Source organism: Propithecus coquereli, unplaced genomic scaffold (genome assembly GCF_000956105.1).
Source record: "Propithecus coquereli isolate 6110/MARCELLA unplaced genomic scaffold, Pcoq_1.0 Scaffold344, whole genome shotgun sequence".
Lineage (NCBI taxonomy): Eukaryota > Metazoa > Chordata > Mammalia > Primates > Indriidae > Propithecus > Propithecus coquereli.
In genome coordinates this window covers 669,402-692,392 of record NW_012149108.1, presented here as the reverse complement: position 1 = coordinate 692,392, position 22,991 = coordinate 669,402, and positions in this window count along the sequence as shown.

Below are 22,991 nucleotides of genomic sequence, written 5' to 3'. Positions count from 1 at the left end.
TATAGATTTTTAGTTGTCCAAATAATTTCTTTCTATTTTTAGTAGAGACGAGGTCTCGCTCTTGCTCAGGCTTGTCTCCAACTCCTGACCTTGAGCGATCCACCCGCTTTGGCCTCCCAGAGTGCTAGGATTACAGGCGTGAGCCACCGTGCCCGGCCTCATTGTGTGTTATTTTTACACACACACACACACACACACACACACACACACACACACACACACACCCCAAATTTTATTTATCCATTCATTGTCAGTGGACGTTTGGGTTATTTCTACCTGCTTTCATTTAATTTTTGTTCTCTACACATTCCTTTCTTTACAGCTCAGCTTGATGCATTTTAAAAATTAATTTTTAAAAATAATTGTTTTCTTTGGGAGAGTGTCTAGGTATCAGGGTATCTAGGCTATCTTATTGCTGGAAACCAAAGATACCTCCTGTGTGTGGACCAGAAGACAATTGGAAAGAACATATTTTGACATTCTTCCTTTTAGGGCACTAGAAAGGGAAGATTCTGAAATATGGAACAATTAAATATGTAGTTTTGTATGTTTTAATGGTTTCCTTGAGGTCTGTTAGGTAATATTGTTTTCCTTATGTATGAGAAAACCTTTAGAATACCATAAGAAAACACATCTCTGTCTTGTAAGATTTGGCGTTGTTAGCATGCTGTTTGTGCTAACCTCTCACCTACCCTCAAATGCCCCAATGTCTAGTAGTATCATTTGAAACTTGTACAGAAATAGCAAAATCATAAACTGCTTGAGTTGCAGAGGTCTAATTTCTAAACACTATCCCCTCCACCACTGTGTCTTAAAGATGAGTTGGCTAAGGTTAAGTGACTGACTCAGGGTCACGAAAGGAGTCTGTAACAGCTAGAACCTCGGTTGCCTCACTTTCATTCCAGTTTACCTTGTACTTCTATATGCTTTCTGTCTTTGGGGAGACTATCTGTGATCCTTTAATGAATTCTGAGCTAGGTCTTTGGAAGAGTTGCTCTCGATATTGATGAAGATGATCAGACATTGATATATGGGTCAGAGTATAGGCAAGAATCCTCATCTAATTGGTGAAGGCCAAATAGAGTTGGCCTTGCGTATTTTACTTCAGTTCTGTCCCTCCTATTCATGGAGTGTTTTTAGATAATAGAATGTCAGAGCTGGGCGGGGGAGCTCTTGTGATCATGGGCCAGTCCCAGATTGCCCACAGGGGCATTTTGGGATCCTCTACCCAGAAGCTTTGATGTTCTTTGTAGATGAGGAAACTGAAACCTAACAGATGCAAATATGATTTCCCTAAGGTCACATGAAGTGTTCATAGCAAAGGCAGAGCTGAACCCAGGTCTCCTAATTCCTGTTGCCGTAGAGGATTTCTGTTACACTAATGCGTTAAGTTCACTTCTGGTCTTCGACTGAGCTCCGCCTCTGTGGTCTCTGTTTCAAGATTGTGAAATGTCATAAAGGTGGTTTGCCTCTGAAAAGAAGCCAGAACCTGGAGGGTTAATAGAAATTGAACAGTGTAGGGGGAGCTCTTTTATCCTCTCCTCAACTGGGGAGCTGCTGGCCTGTTTCCCTTACACCGCTTGTGTTCCATTATGGTATAATGATGTAATTACCAGTAATGCTGCTGCTGCTGCTTGAGTAGTGGTGGAGAAGCAGCATTAAGGAAAAGACTAGTCTCAGTTCTCTCCTAAGAGCCATTTCAGCCCACTTCAGTCTATTAGATTGAAGATGCTGAAAGGCGAATGGCTTCACCAGAGGAAAAGGTCAGATTTAAAAGCTTTTCTGGGCTTGGTATTTATTGTTCCTTTTTTGACCTTCAAAAAAATCCCCTGTGTATTTGTCCTTGATTCTTGCCTTTCCCATTACTGCTTGAAATCTGTGTAGCTGGCCTGACCAGGTCTTTGGCATAGATGGTTTTCTATGTGGTGTTATTTGAGAAGGCATTGCCCTCTGTCCAGATGACCAGTCCTATTGCCTTTTTTATTTTTATTTTTTGTGATACAGGGTCCCACTTTGTTGCCTGGGCTAAATGCAGTGACCTGATCACAGCTCATTGCAATTTCCAATTTCTGGGCTCTAGTAATCCTCCTGCCTCAGTCTCCCAAGTAGCTGGGACTACAAGCGCGTGCCACCACACCCAGCTCATTTTTAAATTTTTTTGAGATAGGATCTCACTATGTTGCCAAGGCTGGTCTCGAACTCCTGGCCTAAAATGATCCTCCTGCCTCAGCCTCCCAAAGTGCTGGGATTATAGGCATGAGTCACTGAGCCTGGCCCTCTATTGCCTTTTATACCATCATTATAGTGTCAGTAGTCTTTTTGACTCTTGAATGTTTTAGTTTTCAGCAATTCAGTACTTTTTATATGTATATATAATATATGTTATATATAATATATATGTTATATATAATATATCTTATATAATATTTGTTATATGTAATATGTTATACATAAAATATATATTAGATCTAAACAATTTATGAGTTAAAACTTTAAAATACAGAAAAGTAAGCAATAGGACCAAGTGCCTTAGGCAAATCACTTAACCTTTCTGCGAAGCTTTTCTAAAACATACACCCTGCCACCTGATGATTATGAGGAGGTAATCATGGTCTGTGGAGCACAGTGCACCCTTCCAAAAGTTTTCCTCTGTTTGGGGATAGCCATTGTTCTAATATTAATATTAGAACATAATATTAAGCACCTGCTGGGCCCAAGGCACAGCTTATAGGAAAGTATGGCAAGTTTTGCTTATGTCAATGGTTCTCAAAGTGCCATTCCTGGACCACAGCAGCATCAACATCACATAAGAACCTATTAGAAATGCAAATTGTCAGACCCCAAGCCAGACTTCCTGAGTCATAAATTCCAGGGATGGGAGCTTTCTATGTTTTACGAAGCCCTCTAGTGATTCTGATGCACACTGAAGTTTCAGAACCACTGGCTTATTTTATAGTTTAGTATCAGGAGGTATTTGATAATATAAAAACCCTTGTGTTTATCTAGATCCGCATTCTCCAATATAGTAGCCACTAGCCACCGGCAATTATTTACATTTTAATAAATTAAAACTAAATAAAATTAAAAATTCAGTTTCTTATTTGCACCAGCTACATTATAAGTGCTCAGCAGACAAATGTGGCTAGTGGAAACTGTACTAGACAGCACAGATATAAACATTTCTGTTATCACAGAAAGTTCTATTGAACGATGCTGGGCTCAGAGCAGTGGTCCTCAAACTTTAGCATGAATCAGATCACCTAGAGCAGTGGTCCCCAGCTTTTTTGGCACCAGGGACTGGTTTTGTGGAAGATAGTTTTTCCACAGTTGGTGGGTTGGGGTGAAGCAGAGTTCAGGGATGATTCGTGGCAACTTTCCTAACAGGCCATGGACAGGTACCCTGCAGCCCGGGGATTGGGGACCGCAGACCCAGAGGACTTGGAAGAATACACATTACTGGACCCCATCTCCAGAGTTTGATTCAGTTGATCTGGGGTAGGGCCAGAGAATCTACTCTTCTGACAAGCTCCCAGGTGATGCTCATGCTGCTGACCCAGGCACCACTTTTTAAGAACTGATCTGTAATTAGGATTTTTGATCTGAAATTTGTGAGCTTCCAAAAATTGTAGGCAAAATATTATGTAAATCTATATCATAGTGATTACAGGATATAGGGCTCATAATTTTAATCTGATTCTCAAGTGGGTCAGCAGTTCAGGAAAACCTGTAGCTGTGGTTAGAAAATCTGAATGACAAGGAGTTAAGTCACAAGGATATTGATGTTCATTTAGCAAAGTAAGAGACAGGAAGTTTCAGGGTTCTTTCAGTGGCTCAAGCGTGTCACCAGGAAAATCTGGCACTTTCTTTCCCCAGAAAACCCCTTACGTTTGTTGGCCACAACTAGGTCACGTGCCCACCTCCAAACCAGTCCCAGCAGTGAGGAATGAGATTTGTATCCTTGCTTTTGATTCAACCCCTGGGGCTGGGGGAGGGGTCTACCTTCCGAGACCATGAGATCTCTACCAGTTGTCTGAACAAAATATTAGTTCTGTAGCAGGGATGAAGGGAGAAGTGGCTATTCAGTCTCTCAGCAAGTGATCCAAAAGTTGGAGCGTCTAGTCTGTATGTTTTCAGCTGATCACATGCTTTTAACTTGCCAGACAAGCAGAGCCCAGACACACTGAGTTGTTGAAGCCCTGCTGGGCTCTGTCCTCTCAAGCCTTATGACACGTTCTGTGAAGCCATTCTGTATGTAATGGGTGAATTGGGGTGAAATTTAAGAATCTGATCCTCAGCCAAGCATGGTGGAATATGCCTGTAGTTCGAGCTACTTGGGAGGCCAAGGTGGGAGGCTTGAGCCCGGGGGTTCGAGACCAGCCTGGGCATCATGGCAAGACCCCCATCTCTTAAAAAACAAAACAAAACAAACAGACAAAAACTGAACCAGTCCCTGGGAGTGAGCATCAAGTCAGCCTTAAAACTAGTCCCTGTCTGGGCACAGGCGTTTGAGACCAGCCAAGGAAACATAGTGAGATCCTGTCTCTACAAAAAATAAGAAAAGTTAGCCAGGCATGGTGGCGCATGTCTATAGTCCCAGCTACTCCAAAGGCGAGATGGGAGAATGCCTGGGCCTAGACGTTGGAGGTTGCGGTGAGCTATAATCATGCCACTGCACTGAACTCTAGCCTGGGCAACAGGGTGAGACCCTGTCCCTTAAAACAAACAAGCAAAAAAACCCACTAGTCTCCCTCTGATTTTGGCCCACAATTCTTAGAATTGACTCAAGGTCCCTGCCAAAGTACTAATCTTTGTACTTTGATTCTTTAGGGACCCCCATTATTCTTTTCTTTCACTGGTCCTCTTGGAACTTGAGTCCTGGTGCTGGATTTTGGGACCACACACTTGGATTCTGCTACCAGACTTCCAGGTCCCCGTCTACTTGCCTGGATCCCTGCTTGTCTCCCCCCATCAGTATGCTTTAGATGCTCTGCTTTGCTAAATAGAGATATCATGTCTAAAAATGCACAGTGTAAGAATCTTCCATGTAGAAAGGGTAAATGAAGTGTTGGGAGTTAATGAGATCATTGAAGGGGAAGATGTGAGAAAAAAAGCTTAAAGCACCCACTACAACCTTCTGATTCAGAATTAAGGCATAGTCATCTATGTTTTCATCTGTAAGCTTCACGGCTACTGTAAATCCCAGGCTGAGAATCAACAAAGTCAATAGACCTAATAGTGGCCCTGAGAATCCAGAGCGGTGCCATCTGATGAAAGGGATGATGGCAGCTGAGCTGGCAGAGCTTTCTTCCTGTGTCCTCTACCCCCAGAGCAATTCTGCTTTTACTTCTATATTGTTGTTCTACACAAAATTTTGTATATAGAAATAAACGATTTCACTTCTTTAAAAAAAAAAAAAAAAAGGAGGAGGGCTACTGGCTAAATGATGCTGAAGTCCCCTACTGACATTGGCATTGGGCTCAAGGGCTAGAATACAGGTACTAGGCTATGACATGTGAAACAGAAATGTAATACTTTCCTATTTTAGGGGACGGAACTCTGACCCCCTGGTTCTCGACATGGTTTTGAGCTGACAGTTGCCTCCTCAGTCAGCAGCTGGATATAGTACCCAATTGTTTGCAGCAAAAGTCCTGCAAGTCTGTTTCCTCTAAAAGCTGCTTCCACAACTTCCCTCCCCCCATCCTCCCAGGACAGAAGTGGACACAAGGGGGGAACGTTTCAGTTCCCCTGCCCGGTTGTGTGTCTTCCTCTCATACCCTTGTTCAGAATCTCTAGGGAATTTTTATTTTCTGAACTTGCTTACCAGAATCAGTTCAGCAGAGCATAGTTTGGGGAGGAGGCTTTAGTTAAATGAGCACAAAAGCACACGTCCCTATGGTGAATTCTCCATGTATATGAAGCGGGGAGCAAAGGAGTTTTAGCAATATTGCAGTTCAGGCTAAATCAGGAATGGAAATAAGGAACGACCAAAAACACCACAATTTGTTTCAGACCATTTAGTCCCTGGCTCTCTCTAACACACACTCAGGATTACAACAGAATTTCAGTGTATACTTTGTATATACTTTTTAGAAGTTTTTATTTGGTACTATAATTTATAGTGAGACAACGAAAAGTCGCCTGTTTTTATAATTCAGATTTCAGAAAGTGAAGCTTGGCTGCTGAGGAATAAACAGGCAGCAGAGCAGTTCTCAAAGAGGGAAGTCATGAGACTCTTAAGGGTTTAGGGAAAAGATCATTGTTGGTTAGAAATGTTGAGCCTTTGTTAAAAGTTGAAAAACACAATCCAATCTTTGGAGGTTCTGAGAGGGAGGGTGACTTGCCAGTCTCACAGATGATTAGACAAGTTAATCCCAGCACCCAGGTCTCTCTGCTCTCCATCCACAGTGTTGTACCCGCTTCTGATTTTCCCCGCCAGAGCATAGCCCACAGGGTTTCTCTCTGTGGTCTAGTTTCTGCAGCTCAAGCTGTGTTCTCCTTGAACTGTTGGCCTGGCTTCACGGGAGATGGACTACAGCTGGTCTGAAGTAGGAAGAGGGTAAATTTACTTAAACTTTCAGCATGACCCATTTGCCTAACTTTTTCCACTGTGATGAATGAAAATATAGACAACAGAATGTTTCACAAGACAGACAACTCAAAGAGAATAAGAACAAGGAAGTGTGCAATTTGTTTTTGCTTTTAAAGAGAAGCATATTACAGAACTTCTTGATTTTTTTTTTTTTTTTTTTAACCTCTGTCATCTGTGATCCATTGCCTATCCAGCCAAGATATTTTGGCTTTTTTACTCTGGGAAACCAGTGGGTGGGTAAATACAGAGGAGCCAGGAGTTAACAAAATACCAACAGATGCTGAAGCCAAGTAAGAGGATTTTCCTCAGCCCCAGAAGGAGAGGTGTACCTCACCTCCCACCCTCCCAGGCTCCTTTGAAAAAGACGCTAACACTCCCCTACCTGAGAGGATTTCTCAGTCCCGATGAAAGAAATCTCCAGGAATTCTTCCTGTCCCTGGGCCATCAGGACTTTGCCTTTCTGAGGATGCCCTAAGCACTGTAAGAAATAATAGCACTGTCTTTGAAGTCAAGCTTACCCAGTCTGATTCCAGATCTGTCATTCAATCCAAATCTACCATCTGGGTGACTTTTGATGAGTCCCTTAAACCTTCTGAGCCTGTTTTCCTCATCTGTAGTACAGATAATAGTGCCTACCCCATCAAATTTGATACAGTTAAATAAGATAATGTGTATTAAGTGTCTAACACATTGCCAAACACCTGATCAACAATTAATAAAATTTTTTTGCAATACCTTTCATTTTCTCTGCAACTTATATGCATCTTTCTGTTTTCCCAGTGACCACAGATGGGAGATAGTAGCTTGCTAACTTGATTCCAGGGGCAGGAGGAGTGGCAAAGGGAATTACTTTTTCTCCTTATCAACTTTAAGGGATAATTTACACACAGTAAATGACATCTTTTAAATTTAGGGCGTCTGACAGATGTCTGTACTCAAACAGTCACTACAATGAAGATGTAGAACATTGTTATCATCTGCAAAAGATTCCTCTTGCCCCTTTGCATCCGTCCTTTCCTCTGCCCCAGCCCCACGCAAGCACTCATCTGTCTGTCACTGTACATTAGTTTACATTTTATGTGAATAGAATCATGCAGTGTGCATACTTTTTGTCTGGCTTCTTTAACTCAGCATAATGGTTTTTGGATCTGTTTACGTTGTTGCATGTATCCTTTTTATTGCTGAACAGTATTCCATTGTGTGGATATACCACCTGTCGGTGGACATGTAGGTTGTTTCTTACTTCTGGCTATTTTAAATAAAGCTGGTATGAACATTCACTTGTACATCTTTATGTGGGCATATGTTTTCATTTCTCCTGGGTATACACAGAAGTTGAATGGCTAGGTCATATGGTAGGTGTTTGTTAAACTTTTTAAGAAACTGCCAAAGTGTTTTCCAAACTGACTGCACTATCTTACTTTCCCATCAACAATGTATATGATTTTCAGTTGTTCTACATTCTCACCAACACTTAGTGTGGTCAGCTTTTTAAATGTTAGTCATTCCGATGGATTTATAGGTAATGGTATTCATTGTGATTTTAATCTGAATTTTCCCGATGTCTAATGATTTTGAGTATCTTTTCATGTGCTAACTGGCCTTTTATATACCATCTTCTTTTATGTTGTATCTGTTCAAATTTTTCACCCATTTTAAAAATTGTGTTGTTTATCTTCTTGTAATCGAGTTGTAAGAGTTCTTTTTGTGGTCTAGATACCAGTTCTTTGTAAGATAGAAATATGTGAAAATTTTCTTTCAGTCTGTAACATGTGAATACAGTGGACCTGTGAGCAGCATGGGTTTGAACTGCATGGATCCACTTATATGCAGATTTTTTTCAATGAAAGTGACACCAAGTGTGCCTGCCTCTCCTGGCTTCCTTCCACCTCCTCCTCTTCCTCAGCCTACTCAATGTGAAGATGACAAGGATGAAGACCTTTATGATGACCCACTTCCACTTAATGAATAGTAAATATATTTTCTCTTCCTTATAATTTTCTTAATGAACATTTTCTTTTCTCTAGCTTACTTTATTGTAAGAACACAGTATATAATACATATTACATATAAAATATGTGCTTATTGACTGTTTTGTTATCAGTAAAGGATTCTGGTCAACTATAGAGTAGTAGTTAAGTTTGGGCGAGTCAAAAGTTACATGCAGATTTTCCACTATGTCCCTCACCCCCACACTGTTCAAGGATCAACTAACTGTATTTTCTCTCAGTCAATGGCGTAGCCTTTCATTTTCTTAGTGGGTACCATCTGAGGAACAAAAACTTTGACTTTTGATGAAGTGTATTTTTTCAATTTTTCTCTTATGATTTATGCTTTTTGTTACTTACATGTCACAAAGATTTTTCTCTTTATGTTTTCTTTTAGGAGTTTTTAGGTTTTTTATCTCTTATATTTAGGTCTGTAATCCAGTTCAACTTAATTTTGTGTATTAATGTAAGACAAGGGTTAACATGAAAATTATCTTTTCAATGTCTATTATGTACCAGGAATTTTCTTTAATTCTCAAGAAATAAGTGTTCTAAGATAGACGGTTATCTCTAATGACGAGGAAAACAAGTCTCAGAAAGATTAACTTGCTCAAATCATACAACTGAGATTCAAGCCTATGATTGCCCAACTCTTCCTACCCTATTATGCTGGCACTCTTTTCAACATTCAATTCAGATCTGTGTGGAAAATGCCCAGCTTTACCCTGTGAAGATGACATAAAACTATGAGATGGCACTAATGTTCTAAAGACATTCATATCCCCAAACCCAGCCTTCTGACATTAGCCACAGCAGGGATGTTGGGACCTAGGACCAGGGGTTCCATGTCAGGCCATATGCTTAGGTCTGTATTTCAGAAGCTATAAATATAACTGTCTTGGTGCTCTCTTGATAAGGAGCCTTATTCTGAGGGTTTTTTCCCATTTTATAATTGGTCCATCAGAAATATGAAGTTAAATGTCTGGCCACACAGAGAGTTAATCCTTAGAGCACTCAGTTGGATGGGTAAGTCCCATTGTGTTTGGTTTGAGTTTTTATTTTTGGAATACAAAAAGTGAGTCAGTCTCCTCTCCCTCTCTCTCTCTCACCACCCCTTCTGGATTCTCTTATATGCTGTGGTCATGCTAGGCAAATAGTCTTTTCCCTAAATCTTTCCTGGAGCCATGACAGAATCATGTAAGAGACATCCCCTGTGTCTGGTACTTAATGCCCCTCTTATAAAAAAAAGAAAGGTCTATATAAGGGTAGTCACTTCTGTCACCTTGAAAGAGTCTCTGGGTCTTACTTAGGAATATTTTGTTTCTTTTTAAAGGAAATGTGGAGGGGGTATGAAGAGTCTGTTTTTGCTTCTCAACAGTGCAGATTTGGTAAATTCACTCTTTTCTGTGAGGCAGTATGGAATAGGGGGAAGTGTGGAGCTTGGGAGTGAGAAGCATTTAGGTTTGAATCTCAGCTCCAGTATTTACTTTGCTAGCAAATTATTCAACGTCTATGAAGTTCAACCTCCTCATCTGTAAAATGGGAATTACAAGTACTTTCTGAGTTTGTTATAGAATATCTGTGCAGCATCTGGCACATGTGTATGCATATATTATTCTTAGACCTCTTTCTGAGGAGTAAGGACATGGGATAGCCATAAAAAGTCTGAATAAGGGGGTTTTGAGACTTACACAGAAGTTTTTTTAGTACAAAGCCCTATTTAGGGTGCCTTAAACGCATATATTGCTTTCTCTTTGGCTGATCTGGGCAGTTTAATTTCAAAGCCCAGCAGCCATGGAGGGTGAAGCATTGTAGTCATTCTGCTTGTTATTTTCCTTATAGCTGCCAAGTAGATTGTCCTGGGTCTCTGGAAGCAAACTCTACTATCTGTGGTGCAGTTATTTGCTAGTGAAAAGCTTATCTTATGGGCAAAAGTGTGAGTTGGGAAAGGGGTGGAGGAGAAAAGACAGTTTATCTGTTGTATACAGAGAGGATCAAATATAGGTTGGTAGGAGAGAGTGGGGAACTCAGATAACACATTTGGGAGAGCTATACCTCCATCCTCTGAACTACAGCCCTGAGAAACGTCAGTCTGTGTGTCAGCTAGTAGGATGAGAGCAAGTCAGCATCTCTCAGTATCTTCCGGTTACCATGCTGTCCAACTGGCCTTGTTTTCCTCTCTTCCAGGAAAGGCTCCTTTGCATTTCAGTCTGGGAGCAGGCTCTGTTGCCCTTTCGCCTACTAAAGGTTCTATTGACTCCCCAGTTACTGTTTTCAAACTTGTACATCCTTCGAGATACAGTTCAGGGCTTAGCTCTTCCAGGAGGCCTCCCTTGGCCCAGTTTGATGGTTCCTAGGCCACCCTAAAATATTCAGGTAGCGTTGAGAATCTGAATCTGTGACTAATGAGTTACAAATTGCGTGTGTTCAGGAATTGGGATTTGTTAGAGACACAGATCAGAGTTAGTACCAGCAATAAGTGCTTATACTTGACTTTTCTTTGTACTACTTTTGTCTCCTCAAGTACATTCCTAAACCTCTTCAGGATTGCCTTTCAGAAGCCAGGTGATTATTTTAACTCCAACCTAAATATCTCCATTTTCCCAGTGTTCATATTGCCTCTACAACCTTTTAACCTATGAGGTTAAAAATACTTCTTACAAACTTCGAGGGTGGCTTAATGGCTGCAGTGTGACTCACTTATTAAAGCACTTTGTACCACCAGGACATTGGAGGCTTAGTCTTCCTAGGTAAGAAAGTGGGTATTGTTGAAGCCCTTTGGCAGACTTGTCTTTTGCAGTTCGCCACTTACATCTAAAAATCTTTTTTTTCCTCCACAACTGTATGTAGAATATTTTTTTTTAATAAAGTTTATTTTACATACAACACATTCAAACACTCAGGTATCAAGTATTTTCTTTTTTTTTTTTTTGAGACAGAGTCTCACTTTGTTGCCCGGGCTAGAGTGAGTGCCGTGGCGTCAGCCTAGCTCACAGCAACCTCAAACTCCCAGGTTCAAGCGATCCTTCTGCCTCAGCCTCCTGAGTAGCTGGGACTACAGGCATGCGCCACCATGCCCGGCTAATTTTTTCTATATATTTTTAGTTGTCCGATTAATTTCTTTCTATTTTTAGTAGAGACGGGGTCTCGCTCTTGCCCAGGCTGGTTTCGAACTCCTGAGCTCAAACAATCCGCCCAGCTTGGCCTCCCAGAGTGCTAGGATTATAGGCATGAGCCACCGCGCCCGGCCGATCATTTGGCTTTTTAGTCATACTATTTGTTATAGGGAAATGACTTTAATCTTGACACATTTTCCTCTAATTCCTTGGAGCTCCTGTTCTAATTTCAAGGCCTGCTACCATTTCATTCAAGTCCTAGGTTAAGTCTCCTTTCTTGTTTCCCACGTCATCCTCTTTCTGAAAGTCCTTTATAATTTTGCTATAAAGCATCTTTGGTAATGTTTTCAGAGAGACTATATAAAAGTTAAATTTTCTCAGTCCTCACATATCTAAGATGTTTTTCCCAGCTGTTTTTTAGACAGTGCTCCAAGTACTTACCTTGATTTCTGCTTCTCTTCCTGCCCGTGCTCTCCTTGTTCTGTAACTCCGTGCTATCCAGCATGGTAGCCACTAGCCTCACATGTCTGTTGAGCACTTGAAATCTGGCTCGTCTGAATTGCCATGTGCTGTACCTATAAAATACACACCAGATTTTAAAGACTTAGTACAAAACAAAAGAATATACATATCTCATTTTTATATTGATTATATGTTGAAATGATATTTTAGATATTAAACATATTATTAAAATTAATTTCACTTGTTTCCTTTTACATATTTAAATGCGACTACTAGAAATTTTAAGATCGCATACGTGCCTCACGCTACGTTTCTGTTGGACAGTGCTGCTATTATCCTCAACCTGGCGCCTTTCCAGGCCTCAGCAAGGAGCAGCGTTGGCTACTGCACACAGCCTTCCCCACGTTCCGCAACCTGGCTTCCTGTAGTTGCGTTATCTGTAGATACACCAACATTTTGGCACATCTTCATATAGTACATCTACCAATACATCTACTTTCCATCTTTTTAAAAGTGTTAAAAATTTCTAGTCCTCTTTTCTCCTGATTCTTCTCTCTCCACCCTAAACACAGTTATTACTTTATTCCTTCTTGTACTACTTTGTGAGTTCTTTGGGATTTGGAAGGAAGGGGAGGTAAACATTATTTTCAGTCTCTCAACTGGAAACAGTAGATTTTATTCATTTTATCGCTGTTTTGAGCAACAGTATGATGGTCATCTTCATGCGTAAGTCCATCTACATCTCTGGATATTTTCCTACGATGGCTTTCTAGAGATAGACACACTGGTCCAGATTATATGAATTTCTTAAGGCTCTTGATATGCATATTGACAAATTGATTCCCCCCAGAAGTACTAATTTATGTTTTCAGTGGGTTATTCAATAAAAGATGGGAGCAGTTACCCAAGCGGTACCCACATTCATATCTGAACCCATTTATATGGGTCTTTTATCTCAGCTTCTGTGAAAATTGTGGCCTCTTTTCTGAATCACTTAACTTTTCTGAGCCTTCGTTTTTTTGTTTGTAAAATTATGATGATCATGCCCTAAAATAATATATAGGAAAGCTATGTTTTCATTAATTCATTTCAGCAAGTGTTTGAGAGCCCCCCTACTTGTACTAAGTACATGTGCTATACTAGGAATTATGGGAGATGTCTGAATAATATGGACCCTGGACTCAAAACTAATTTCTTTCGAAAGGAATAGAGTGGGAAGATAAGACACATTCATAAGAAGCTGCCACACATGTCTTTTTGTGATATGTAACAAGAGGAACAGACAGTGCTGAAGGGGTTCAGATGAGGGAGGGTTTACATTCCATTCAATAGGTCAAGGAAAACAGACTGGAGGAGGTGGCATTTCAGGTAGGCCTTGAAGGAGGAGTATAATTTCAACATAGGGAATACGATAGGAGGTGATGACGTGTGAGGATGATCTTGAGAAAAGGCACAGGGGGTGAGTTCGGGGCACATCAGTTGATAGAATTCACTGGAGTATAAGCAAAAGGCAAGGAAAACTGAAATTGTAGGTTGAAATGTTTTTTTCTCTGAGCATACTTATTTGCATGTGCCACAGGAAGAGGTCCTCCATGAATTTATTTCTGCTGTGCTTCAGGAGGGAAGGTGGAGAGAAATCATTTCACTCTGTTTTGGCTCCGGCCACAATTTGTTAGGCAAAGTTTGTCCTGTCCGTAGAAACAAGAACACAATATACACTTTCTTTCCCTTCCACAGAGGCTGCAGATTCTGAGGCATTTTTAAACAGTTCTAAGGCTGTTTCACATTGCACTTATCCATTCAGGCGATAACTTGGATCAGAAGTTTTGAGGAGTGGTGGGAGGAAGAAGATCCTTGAAGAGAATTAACTGAGGCCAAGGACAGGCTGGCAGTAAGGAGGGAGCAGTGAGACCATTGGTGTTGTCACTCACAGGCCAGTTTTGTGAAGCCAAGACAGGGATTCTGCTTTCCACCCTTTTTCTGTTCTTCTCCCTTCTGGGAGTTCTCTGCCTTCTCAGCAGTTGTTTGGTAACTTCAGGTTGTTTTCTCACAGTCTAGAACCATTTTGGATAGCACCCTCCCCACTACTGTGCCCAAGGTTTTTTAAATTAAATTTCTTTTATTTGAATAGATTTAAGGGGTACAAGTTGAATTCCGTTACACGTATATATTGTGTAGTAGTGGACGCTGGTGTACCCGTCACCCGAGTAGTGTACATTATATCCCAAATATGATTCTTTGTCCCTCACCCCCTCCCAACCTCCCCCCTTGTCCAGTGTCCATATACCACTCTGTGTGCCCTTCTGTAGCAATAGTTTAGCTCCCACTTATAAGTGAGAACATGCTGCATTTATTTTTCTGTTCCTCAGTTATTTCACTTAGGATAATGACCTCTCGTTCCATACAAGTTGCTGCAATTCTTTCTTTCTTATTGCCTAGTAGTACTCTATGGTATGTATATACTGCCAAGATATTTTCATCATCAGCAACATTCAAGGATTCTCTTTCTTGTTGCCTATAAAGTGAAATCAAATTCCTGTGCCTGCCATTTCAGGTGGCCCCAGCTCAGCTAGAGGGTCCAGCTTATATTTATACCATTTTACTTTATGTTATACCCCATTGCTTTAACCTTGAGTCTATGGCTTAACATCTCTCATCCACTTCGTCTAACAGAAGCATCTGTTTCATTTATTCATTCAACAAGCATTTACTGAAAGCCTATTATGTGTCATTTCCTCAATAAACTTTTATTGAGCAATTGCTGTGTTTTAGGCCTTATTTTAGAGCCTGTGAATAGAGAAATAAGAACAAGGGTAATGGTAGTAAATGGAGAATGACCGTAAGATATATTTGGGGAATCAGTATAGCATACTAAATACAGGTGTGACAGGAGGTACCCATGTATTCCCCTTGAATAATCATTGCCTTTGCATATGCTAGGGAGATGCTGGGATCAAGGCTTAGGTAGCATTTAAGTTGAGTTCAAATGTGATGTCAAATGGAGATGATGATAAAAACAACCATAATGGTCCTGTACCAGGATCATTGCTGATGGTTTCTTAAAAGATACAATTTAATTTGCCAGACACGATAGCATATGCCCTGGTCCATGATTTCTGCTGTGTTGTTGCTCATCAACGTGATGGGGAAAGAAATGATTTGGAGCCAGATCTGGGTTTGAAACCTAGATTCACCTCTTATTCACTCTATAACCTTGGGCAGATTTCTTAAACTGGTTAAAGGCTTTGAGAGATACCGCCTTTCTTAGGGTCATTTGTTGTAAGATATAGATGACAATTTTTGTGGAAGTACTTAGCATAGTAGCTGTTATGGTAAGTAGTACCCTTTATTTCTCCCTTCTGGAGGAGCTTTCTTTTACACCTCCCCCCGTCTTTTAAAATCTTGCCAATCCTTTTTATTAGCTCTTTTTGTTTGTTTGTTTTGAAACGGTGTCTTGCTCTGTTACCCAGGTTGGAGTGCAGTGGCACGATTATAGCTCACTGCAGCCTTGAACTCCTGGGCTTAAGCAATCCTCCTGCCTCAATCTCCTGAGTAGCTGAGACTACAAGTGCACACCACCACACCTGGCTTTATTAAAATTTTTTTTGGTAGAGACAAAGTCTCTCCTAGGCTGGTCTCGAACTCCTGGCCTCAAGTGATCCTCCAACTTTGGCCTCCCAAAGTGCTGGGATCGCAGGTACAAGCCACTGCACTCAGCCTTTTTGGCTCTTTTACCACATCTCCAGTGAAGCTTTTTCAGCATTCCATATGTGAGAGATATATGGGCTTTCCCTTTTGTCCATGCTTCAAGTACTAGGGAGAATGGCACAGGAAAGGGTAGAAATCTGAACAAAATAGCACTGTATTTGGAAGCAGGAGAATAAGGGTCAGTGAGAGGCAATGTGTAGATGGTGTAAATAAAGGTGTCTTGTCCCTCAGTGCAAGGTGATTGATTCTCAGCCCATCTTAGTTCATCCCACTAGGCCAAAGATGAAAATTGTCTCCAGTTCCTAGTATTAACCACAAAAAAGGGGCCACTCACTGTTCTTTTTCAGTGAAAGTTAGCCACCAGTCTCCCAGATAGCTTTTAAGATGTGATACTATGTTTTGATTAGAATTGGGCCATCGTTCTACAGATTTTTTTTTAGGAAGACCTAGCTTGATCAGCAGAATAGAAAAACATCCAGAATGACATCATTTTGGTGAGCTTTGAAGGGAACAACCAAAGATGGTCAGCACAACTGCTTGTTCTTTTATTTATCATTTCACACCTGGTGCAGTCAGGAAGCTACATTTAAAAAACAATTTTCTCTTTAAAAAGAAAAACAACCCGTAGTCAAAAAAGCACTCATTCGCTGTACAGCCGGAAGGATTCATTCATTGGAGCTGATTGTTCACATTTGTAGAATTTAAAATTTTGTAGATGGAAGGGGCCTTACAGTTGAATTGGGTCTTCAAAAGGAAACAAAAGGCTCTTGCTTTCTGTATGAACAGAGTTCATTCACAAGACAGTTTTTCTTTATCTATGAGGAGTGATTTCAGACAATTAGCTAATTGGTTGAGGCAGGTGACCTGTCCTCTTTGCAGAGGGATCGTCTGCTCTTAGGGATCCACATAAAGAACACATCTTAAGCTTTCCATGACAGCCAAAAAGCAGCCCCATTAATCCTCCTATGTAATGGCCAATCATAACCACAGATGAGGAGTGCATTTCACTTGCGAGTAAAACCACGAAAACCTGAGCGGCTGCCAACAGCTGATCACTGCCACCATCAGCTTGGCGTTGTTTTGGGCTTTGAAATATTTCTAAATGATTTTCCAATTTGCTTTATTGTAGGGGATAAGTGACCCTCTGGAAACAGCCTGCTGTTTATTTTTTAAGTGTTATCAGATGCTTCATCTGTTGAAATGACACTTGTCTGTTGTATAAAAATCAAGGGCAGGGCATATTTGTGACTATCTTGAAACCCCAAGTGGGTGTGAAAAATGAAAAGGGAAAGTTTCTGTAGGAAAGTGCTAAATTTTTCTGGATTTCCAATGTGAAAGAAATTCAGAGTGGAAGGAGGAGGGTCATAGACTTGTCAAGAAGGGAATCCAGAGAGGATAACTGACATGAGTCAGTAAGTTGAATCTCTTGGCACCCAGTCTGAGAGCCGATGGAATTGGAGTCATTGTTTTTGGAACATATTATTAAGATGTACCCAGAATGTAGACTTTTGTGATGAGAATGTCTGTAACCACTGTAAGATGGCTGATCTTCCAGCCAAAACAGCCACAAAGCTGGTCATTCAAAGACCTGGTTTTTGTACCACTGTGTGTATCCTTGTTAGTGTAATAGTTAAGAGTCAGGGCTTTGGATCTGTCACACATGGGCTTGAATTCTGTTTCTGTCACCTGCCTACTTTATAACCTTGGCTAAGCCCACAGTAAGAATTTATCTCAGGAATATTTTCAGTTCATTTCTCTTTCAGTAAGAGAAAAGCAATTGATAGTGGCTTAAACAAATAGTTCATTTTTCTCACATTACAGGAAGTCTAGAATAAGCAGTTGCCGCCTTTAGTTTAGAGACTTGGTGTTGCAGTGAAGGATGCTTATTCTGTCTTCCCATCCAGCCACCTAGTATATTGGCTTTCAATCTCATGGTAGCAGGAAAATCAAAAGCTTTCCCAAGAGCCCCACAACGTTTCTACTTACGTCTTTCTGTCCAGAACTGTGACATGTGCATACCTCCACCTACTAGGAAAGTAAACATTCTGCTCTTCTAGACTCTATAATGAAGGCAAACCAGAAAGATGGGGATTGTGAGTAGGTATTATGTTATCCAGCCAACAGTGCAGTGTCTGGCACAACAATTAATGTTAAATGCCATTATGATGATGCTGATGATGGTGATAGATAACCCACCTCATTGTGCTCCTCTGAAGATTCAGTGATGTGATAGTTAACATTTTATACTTCATGAAGTACTTTTATTTACCTGTGTAAGGAGTTCATTGTTAGTTGTTATTATTACATGTTTAGAAGTTCCTTGATGATTGATCCAAAGAAGAAAGGTCAACAGGAAAGGAAGACATAATAGGTCTTCACACTGACCTGGCCCAACCCTAGATCTGTTGCGTACAGAGCCTTCTCAGACCACCTAGACCCACAGCAGTTGCTCACCCTTCTACACTCCTAATATACTGTTCATGTGCTGCTTTATATTTTAAAAATACACATGGATTCTTAGCTAGGTTTAGAACTCCTTAATTATAGAATGTACATAGAATGTGCCTTATGGAGTGTAGGGAAGAACTCAATTGCTATTCATTTATTTAGTTATTATTTTTTAGAAACAGGGTTTTACTCTATCACTCAAGCTGGAGTGTAGTGGCCCAGTCACAGCTCACTGCAGCCTTGAACTCCTGGACTCAAGTGGTCCTCCCATCTCAGCCTCCTGAGTAGCTGGGACTACAGGTGCCACCACACCTGGCTATTTTAAAATTTTTTTGTAGAGGTGGGGCCTCACTGTGTTGCCCAGGCTAGTCTTGAACTCCTAGCCTCAAGGATCCTCCCACCTTGGTCTCCCAAAGTGCTGGGATTACAAGTGTGAGCCCCTGTACCTGGCCAGTATTCATTTATTGACAGAATGCTTTCTACTTCTCACCATTAGCTGAACATGAGGCAAAGTAGGGACGGGGAATGATTAGAATGATGCTCTCTTCCTCTGTGGGGGAGGAATTTTATTTTCTTTTGCCCAATACTATTTGTTCTTTCTCCAACTTCCACCTTCTTGTTCTTTTCCTCCTAAGAGAGTGCTATGAATTGTCAGAGGATGAGGTATATCATTCCATTTTTTATTACTTTCCAGCCTTCTTAAGTCTTGACTCTGAATTAGTTGTGGGGCATTTTGCCCTACTTTCTACCATCCAAGTACTAACCAGGCCCGACCCTGCTTAGCTTTCGAGATCAGACAAGATCAGGCGCATTCAGGGTGGTATGGCCATAGACATTGCCCTACTTTCTAGTAGGACAAAAATTCTTGACCCCTCACTGCTGTCTCTGAGACTACAACAAAAAGGAAACCCTTGCAAAGTTGCTTCTCTAGTGCCTTTTGCACACTCTGCCACTGTCCTTGTTTCTTTTTGGAGACTTAATAGACAAATGGTATAGGGTGAGGAAATCAAACCCATTGACTGAAATCTGCATGCACTGAGATGCAAATGATTATTGATCTTTTGCTGAGACCAAATGCTAAGGATGTGTAGAGATCTTGGAACGCGAAGGTAATAGATGGATGTCTAGCATTTGGAACATTTAGTGACAAGACTAGTTGCCCAGTCCATGGTTCTTTCAACATTTCCCTGATCGTGCTATAGTCATCAGAAAACCATAGTGAAAGGTAGATGCCAGAGTAATCACAGCCAGATTTCTGAGTGGTTGAATCCAGTGGCTTTCTTCCCTTTATCGTGACACTGAGAATTTAGAAATAGGAACGAGTGGTTGCTAACATGTTTCAGTTCAATTTATATCACCTGTTAAGCCATTAATCCAATTATTCTGTTTATTTGTTTCTAACAGTACAGATACCAAGAATTTTCTAACATCGTGTTTTTCGTACCCTTTGGCCACTTAATTTTCCCATACTTTTTATTCCTGTCTATTTTTCACTGTTTAATAATAGTTATTGTTTAAATAGAGCAAATGAAATGCCAGATGTGGTACCAGTATTTCTAAGGTCTAAAATAAACTTAATGTGTAGACATCCATATTATCTTAATATCTATTTACATTATAAAGTGCTTTACCAAGGTTTTAGAGATTTAAGGTGCCAGTTAATTATCTTTCCTCTCTTCTGTCATAAAGAATAGGAGGAAGGAGCTAAATGGAGGTCAAGTTAATCAGCTTTGCTCACGATAGCCCAGTAGGTCCTAAAGTGTATTGTGGATATGCAACTCTAGGGGTATTCCCTGTAGTGAGAGAAATCTAATCACCAAGCAGGGTGTAGAGTAAGACAAGAGAAAACTGAGGGTGAACTCTCTGGGACCATAGACCTTAAAAGGATCCCTGTAAAGACGGAAAAGAACACAGAAATGCAGGAAATGGTGGCAGCAGATAATCCAAAGGATTTAGAAGAAGAGTTTAGTAAAGGAGGAGTGCTCAACTGCCTCAATTGCTGCCAAGAAATCAGCAAAGAGAAGACCAGCAACAACAAAAGCACCTCTGGGATTTTACAAGAAAAGAAGGCCTTAGATCACCCGTGGATAAAAGCTTACTGTTCTCCCTACCCAGGCCTCCTGGACTCTAATTGCATAGGACCACCTCATTTTGTTTTCCAGTTTCACATCTAGCTCCCATTGGGTATAAAAATATGCCACTCAAAGATCTTCAGCCTCAAATTACTCATTATAATCCTGGAAGAGGGATTTATCGGTATGTGTCTGTATATTTGGAGGATGGTTATTTAGAAGATTTTCCTTTGTAATTGGAACCCAAAATTTCCTGGTGAGAGAACCCTAAATCACTAGATGAGGAGTGTGTTAATGGGGTGGCACAAGGTCTGCCAGGGTCCTGGGCAGGCTCTGAAACAACCCAGCATTACCCAACTCCCTTCTAGTGTCTATAGGATATGCCTGTCCTCTTAAACTGAGTTTCTTAATCTGTAGGAGATAAAGAGCTTACTTAGTGAGGAAGCTGTGGTGGCAGCCACTGGTTTTCCTTCTCTGCCTCTGTCCCCCATCCCCTTTGTCTGTTGTGAATTTGGTCTGATTTAGCCAGCCTAGGACCTCTGTGATCCCTCTCTAGGCCTGGGCCAGCATGGGTACTGTTCTCTTACCTTGAGAACTTCAAACTTGGAGAAAGGTTTTCTGGGATAAGGATAACAATTCCTCATGTTTGTACAACGTTGGTTTTTAAACATGTTATGTCTTTTGAAGAACTGGAATTCTGGCTTTGTTTTCTCTTAAGAATGGAGGATTTGGATCAAAAGATAAGTATTTGAGTGCTGGCCCTGCTATTTAATAACTGTGAGACCTCAGACAGGTCATGGGACTATTAACAGTTTCCACTTCAGAGGGCGTTCCAAAGTTTAAATAAAAAAACATATGTAATGTGCCTGCCATATAGGAAGCACCCACATGTTAACCAAACGGAGGAGGTGGGAAATGAGACAATATCAATGAATATGCTAGGCATAAAATCCTGAACACACAGTTACTGTTTGGTTTGAGGAATAAAAATAAGCCTTTCTCTCCCCCCAAATCTACCCCTTCACCTGGATTCTCATTCTGACCATTCCTTCCTTCTCTCAGTCATCCATCGCTATGGGCTCTCCTATCTCAAACCACTCTCTCTTGAAGCCCCTAGCCCAGTGGTTGGCACAAAGTAGTGTTCAACGTTTACTTGAATAGGTACTTATGAGAAAATCCAAAATGCAAACCCTCGTATTTCCCTTCTTTCCCATCCCCAGGGGCCTGCCCCTCATCGCTCAAACTTATTTCTTGATTTTTATACCCAGGGATCAGTGTGAGAAACTGATCAGTGTGAGAACCATTCTAAACAGGAAGGAATTTAATACAGCGAATTAGATGCTTGCCAGATGGTAGGAGGAAGAGATGTACTCAACAAACATTTGAACGAGTGCCTACTGTATATGTCAGTTACTGTCCTAGGCAAAGGGAACGCAGAGTCAGAAAAGAAGACGAGGCGTGGGTTTGTTCGTGCTGGTCTAGTAGGGGGATACAGAGATGAAAACAGTTGCAAGATGACATTATAAATTCTAAAAGGAAAGTGGTCAAAGGAACAGAAATGAGAGGTACGTAAATCAGATTGAGGGATAAAATGAGGATGAGTATGAAAGGGCTGTGTGTACTCATGTAAAAAGTTAAGTGTAAGGGATTTGTGTTACTATAAAGAGCCTACGAGGCTGTCCTTAAAACTCTGTAATCTCTTCCTGCCAATCACCTGACCCGTCTACACACAAGACCCCAAAATGTTCTTTATTTTTCCTAACATTTTTTAATGAAAATCTTCAAATATACAGCAAGACTGAAAGAATTTTATAATAAATGCCTGTATTTTGACCATTTAGATTCTGCCATTAATACTTTCCTATGCTTGCAGTATTATATACCTATCCATCTAGCTAGTCCTCTGTCCATCCATTATCTATCTTTTTAAAGCATTTTAAATAAATTGCAGACATTAGTACATTTCTCCCTAAATACTTCAGCATGCATATCATTCACTAGAGTTCTATATTTGTTTAGTATTTTTCTTTGATGTAAAATTTACATGGAGTGAAATTTTCAAATCTTAAGTGAGCATTTTTTGAGATTTAACAAGAGTGTAACTCAAGTGCCTATCATACTATACAACATTACCATCACTCCAGAAAGTTTCCTCATACCCCCTCCCAAATAGTTCCCAACCCCACACCACCCCCCAGAAGGAACCATCATTCTGATTTTTTTCCCGCCATACATTAGTTTTGCCTATTTTAGAATGTCATATAAACAGAATCTGGTACCATGTACTACTCTTTTATGTAAGGCTTCTTTTATTCCGTATATTACTTTTGAGATCCATCCATGCTGTTGAACGTATTTATAGATCATTTTTATTGCTGAGTCGTATTCCATTTCATGAACATACCAAAGTTTGTTTATCCATTCTCCTTTGGATAGATGCCTGTGCTCTTTCCAGCTTTTGGCTATTATGAATAAATCCACTCTGAACCTGTAATATTATTATTATTATTTATTTTTTGTTTTTTGAGACAGAGTCTCACTGTGTTGCCTGGGCTAGAGTGCCGTGGCGTCAGCCTAGCTCACAGCAACCTCAGACTCCTGGGCTCAA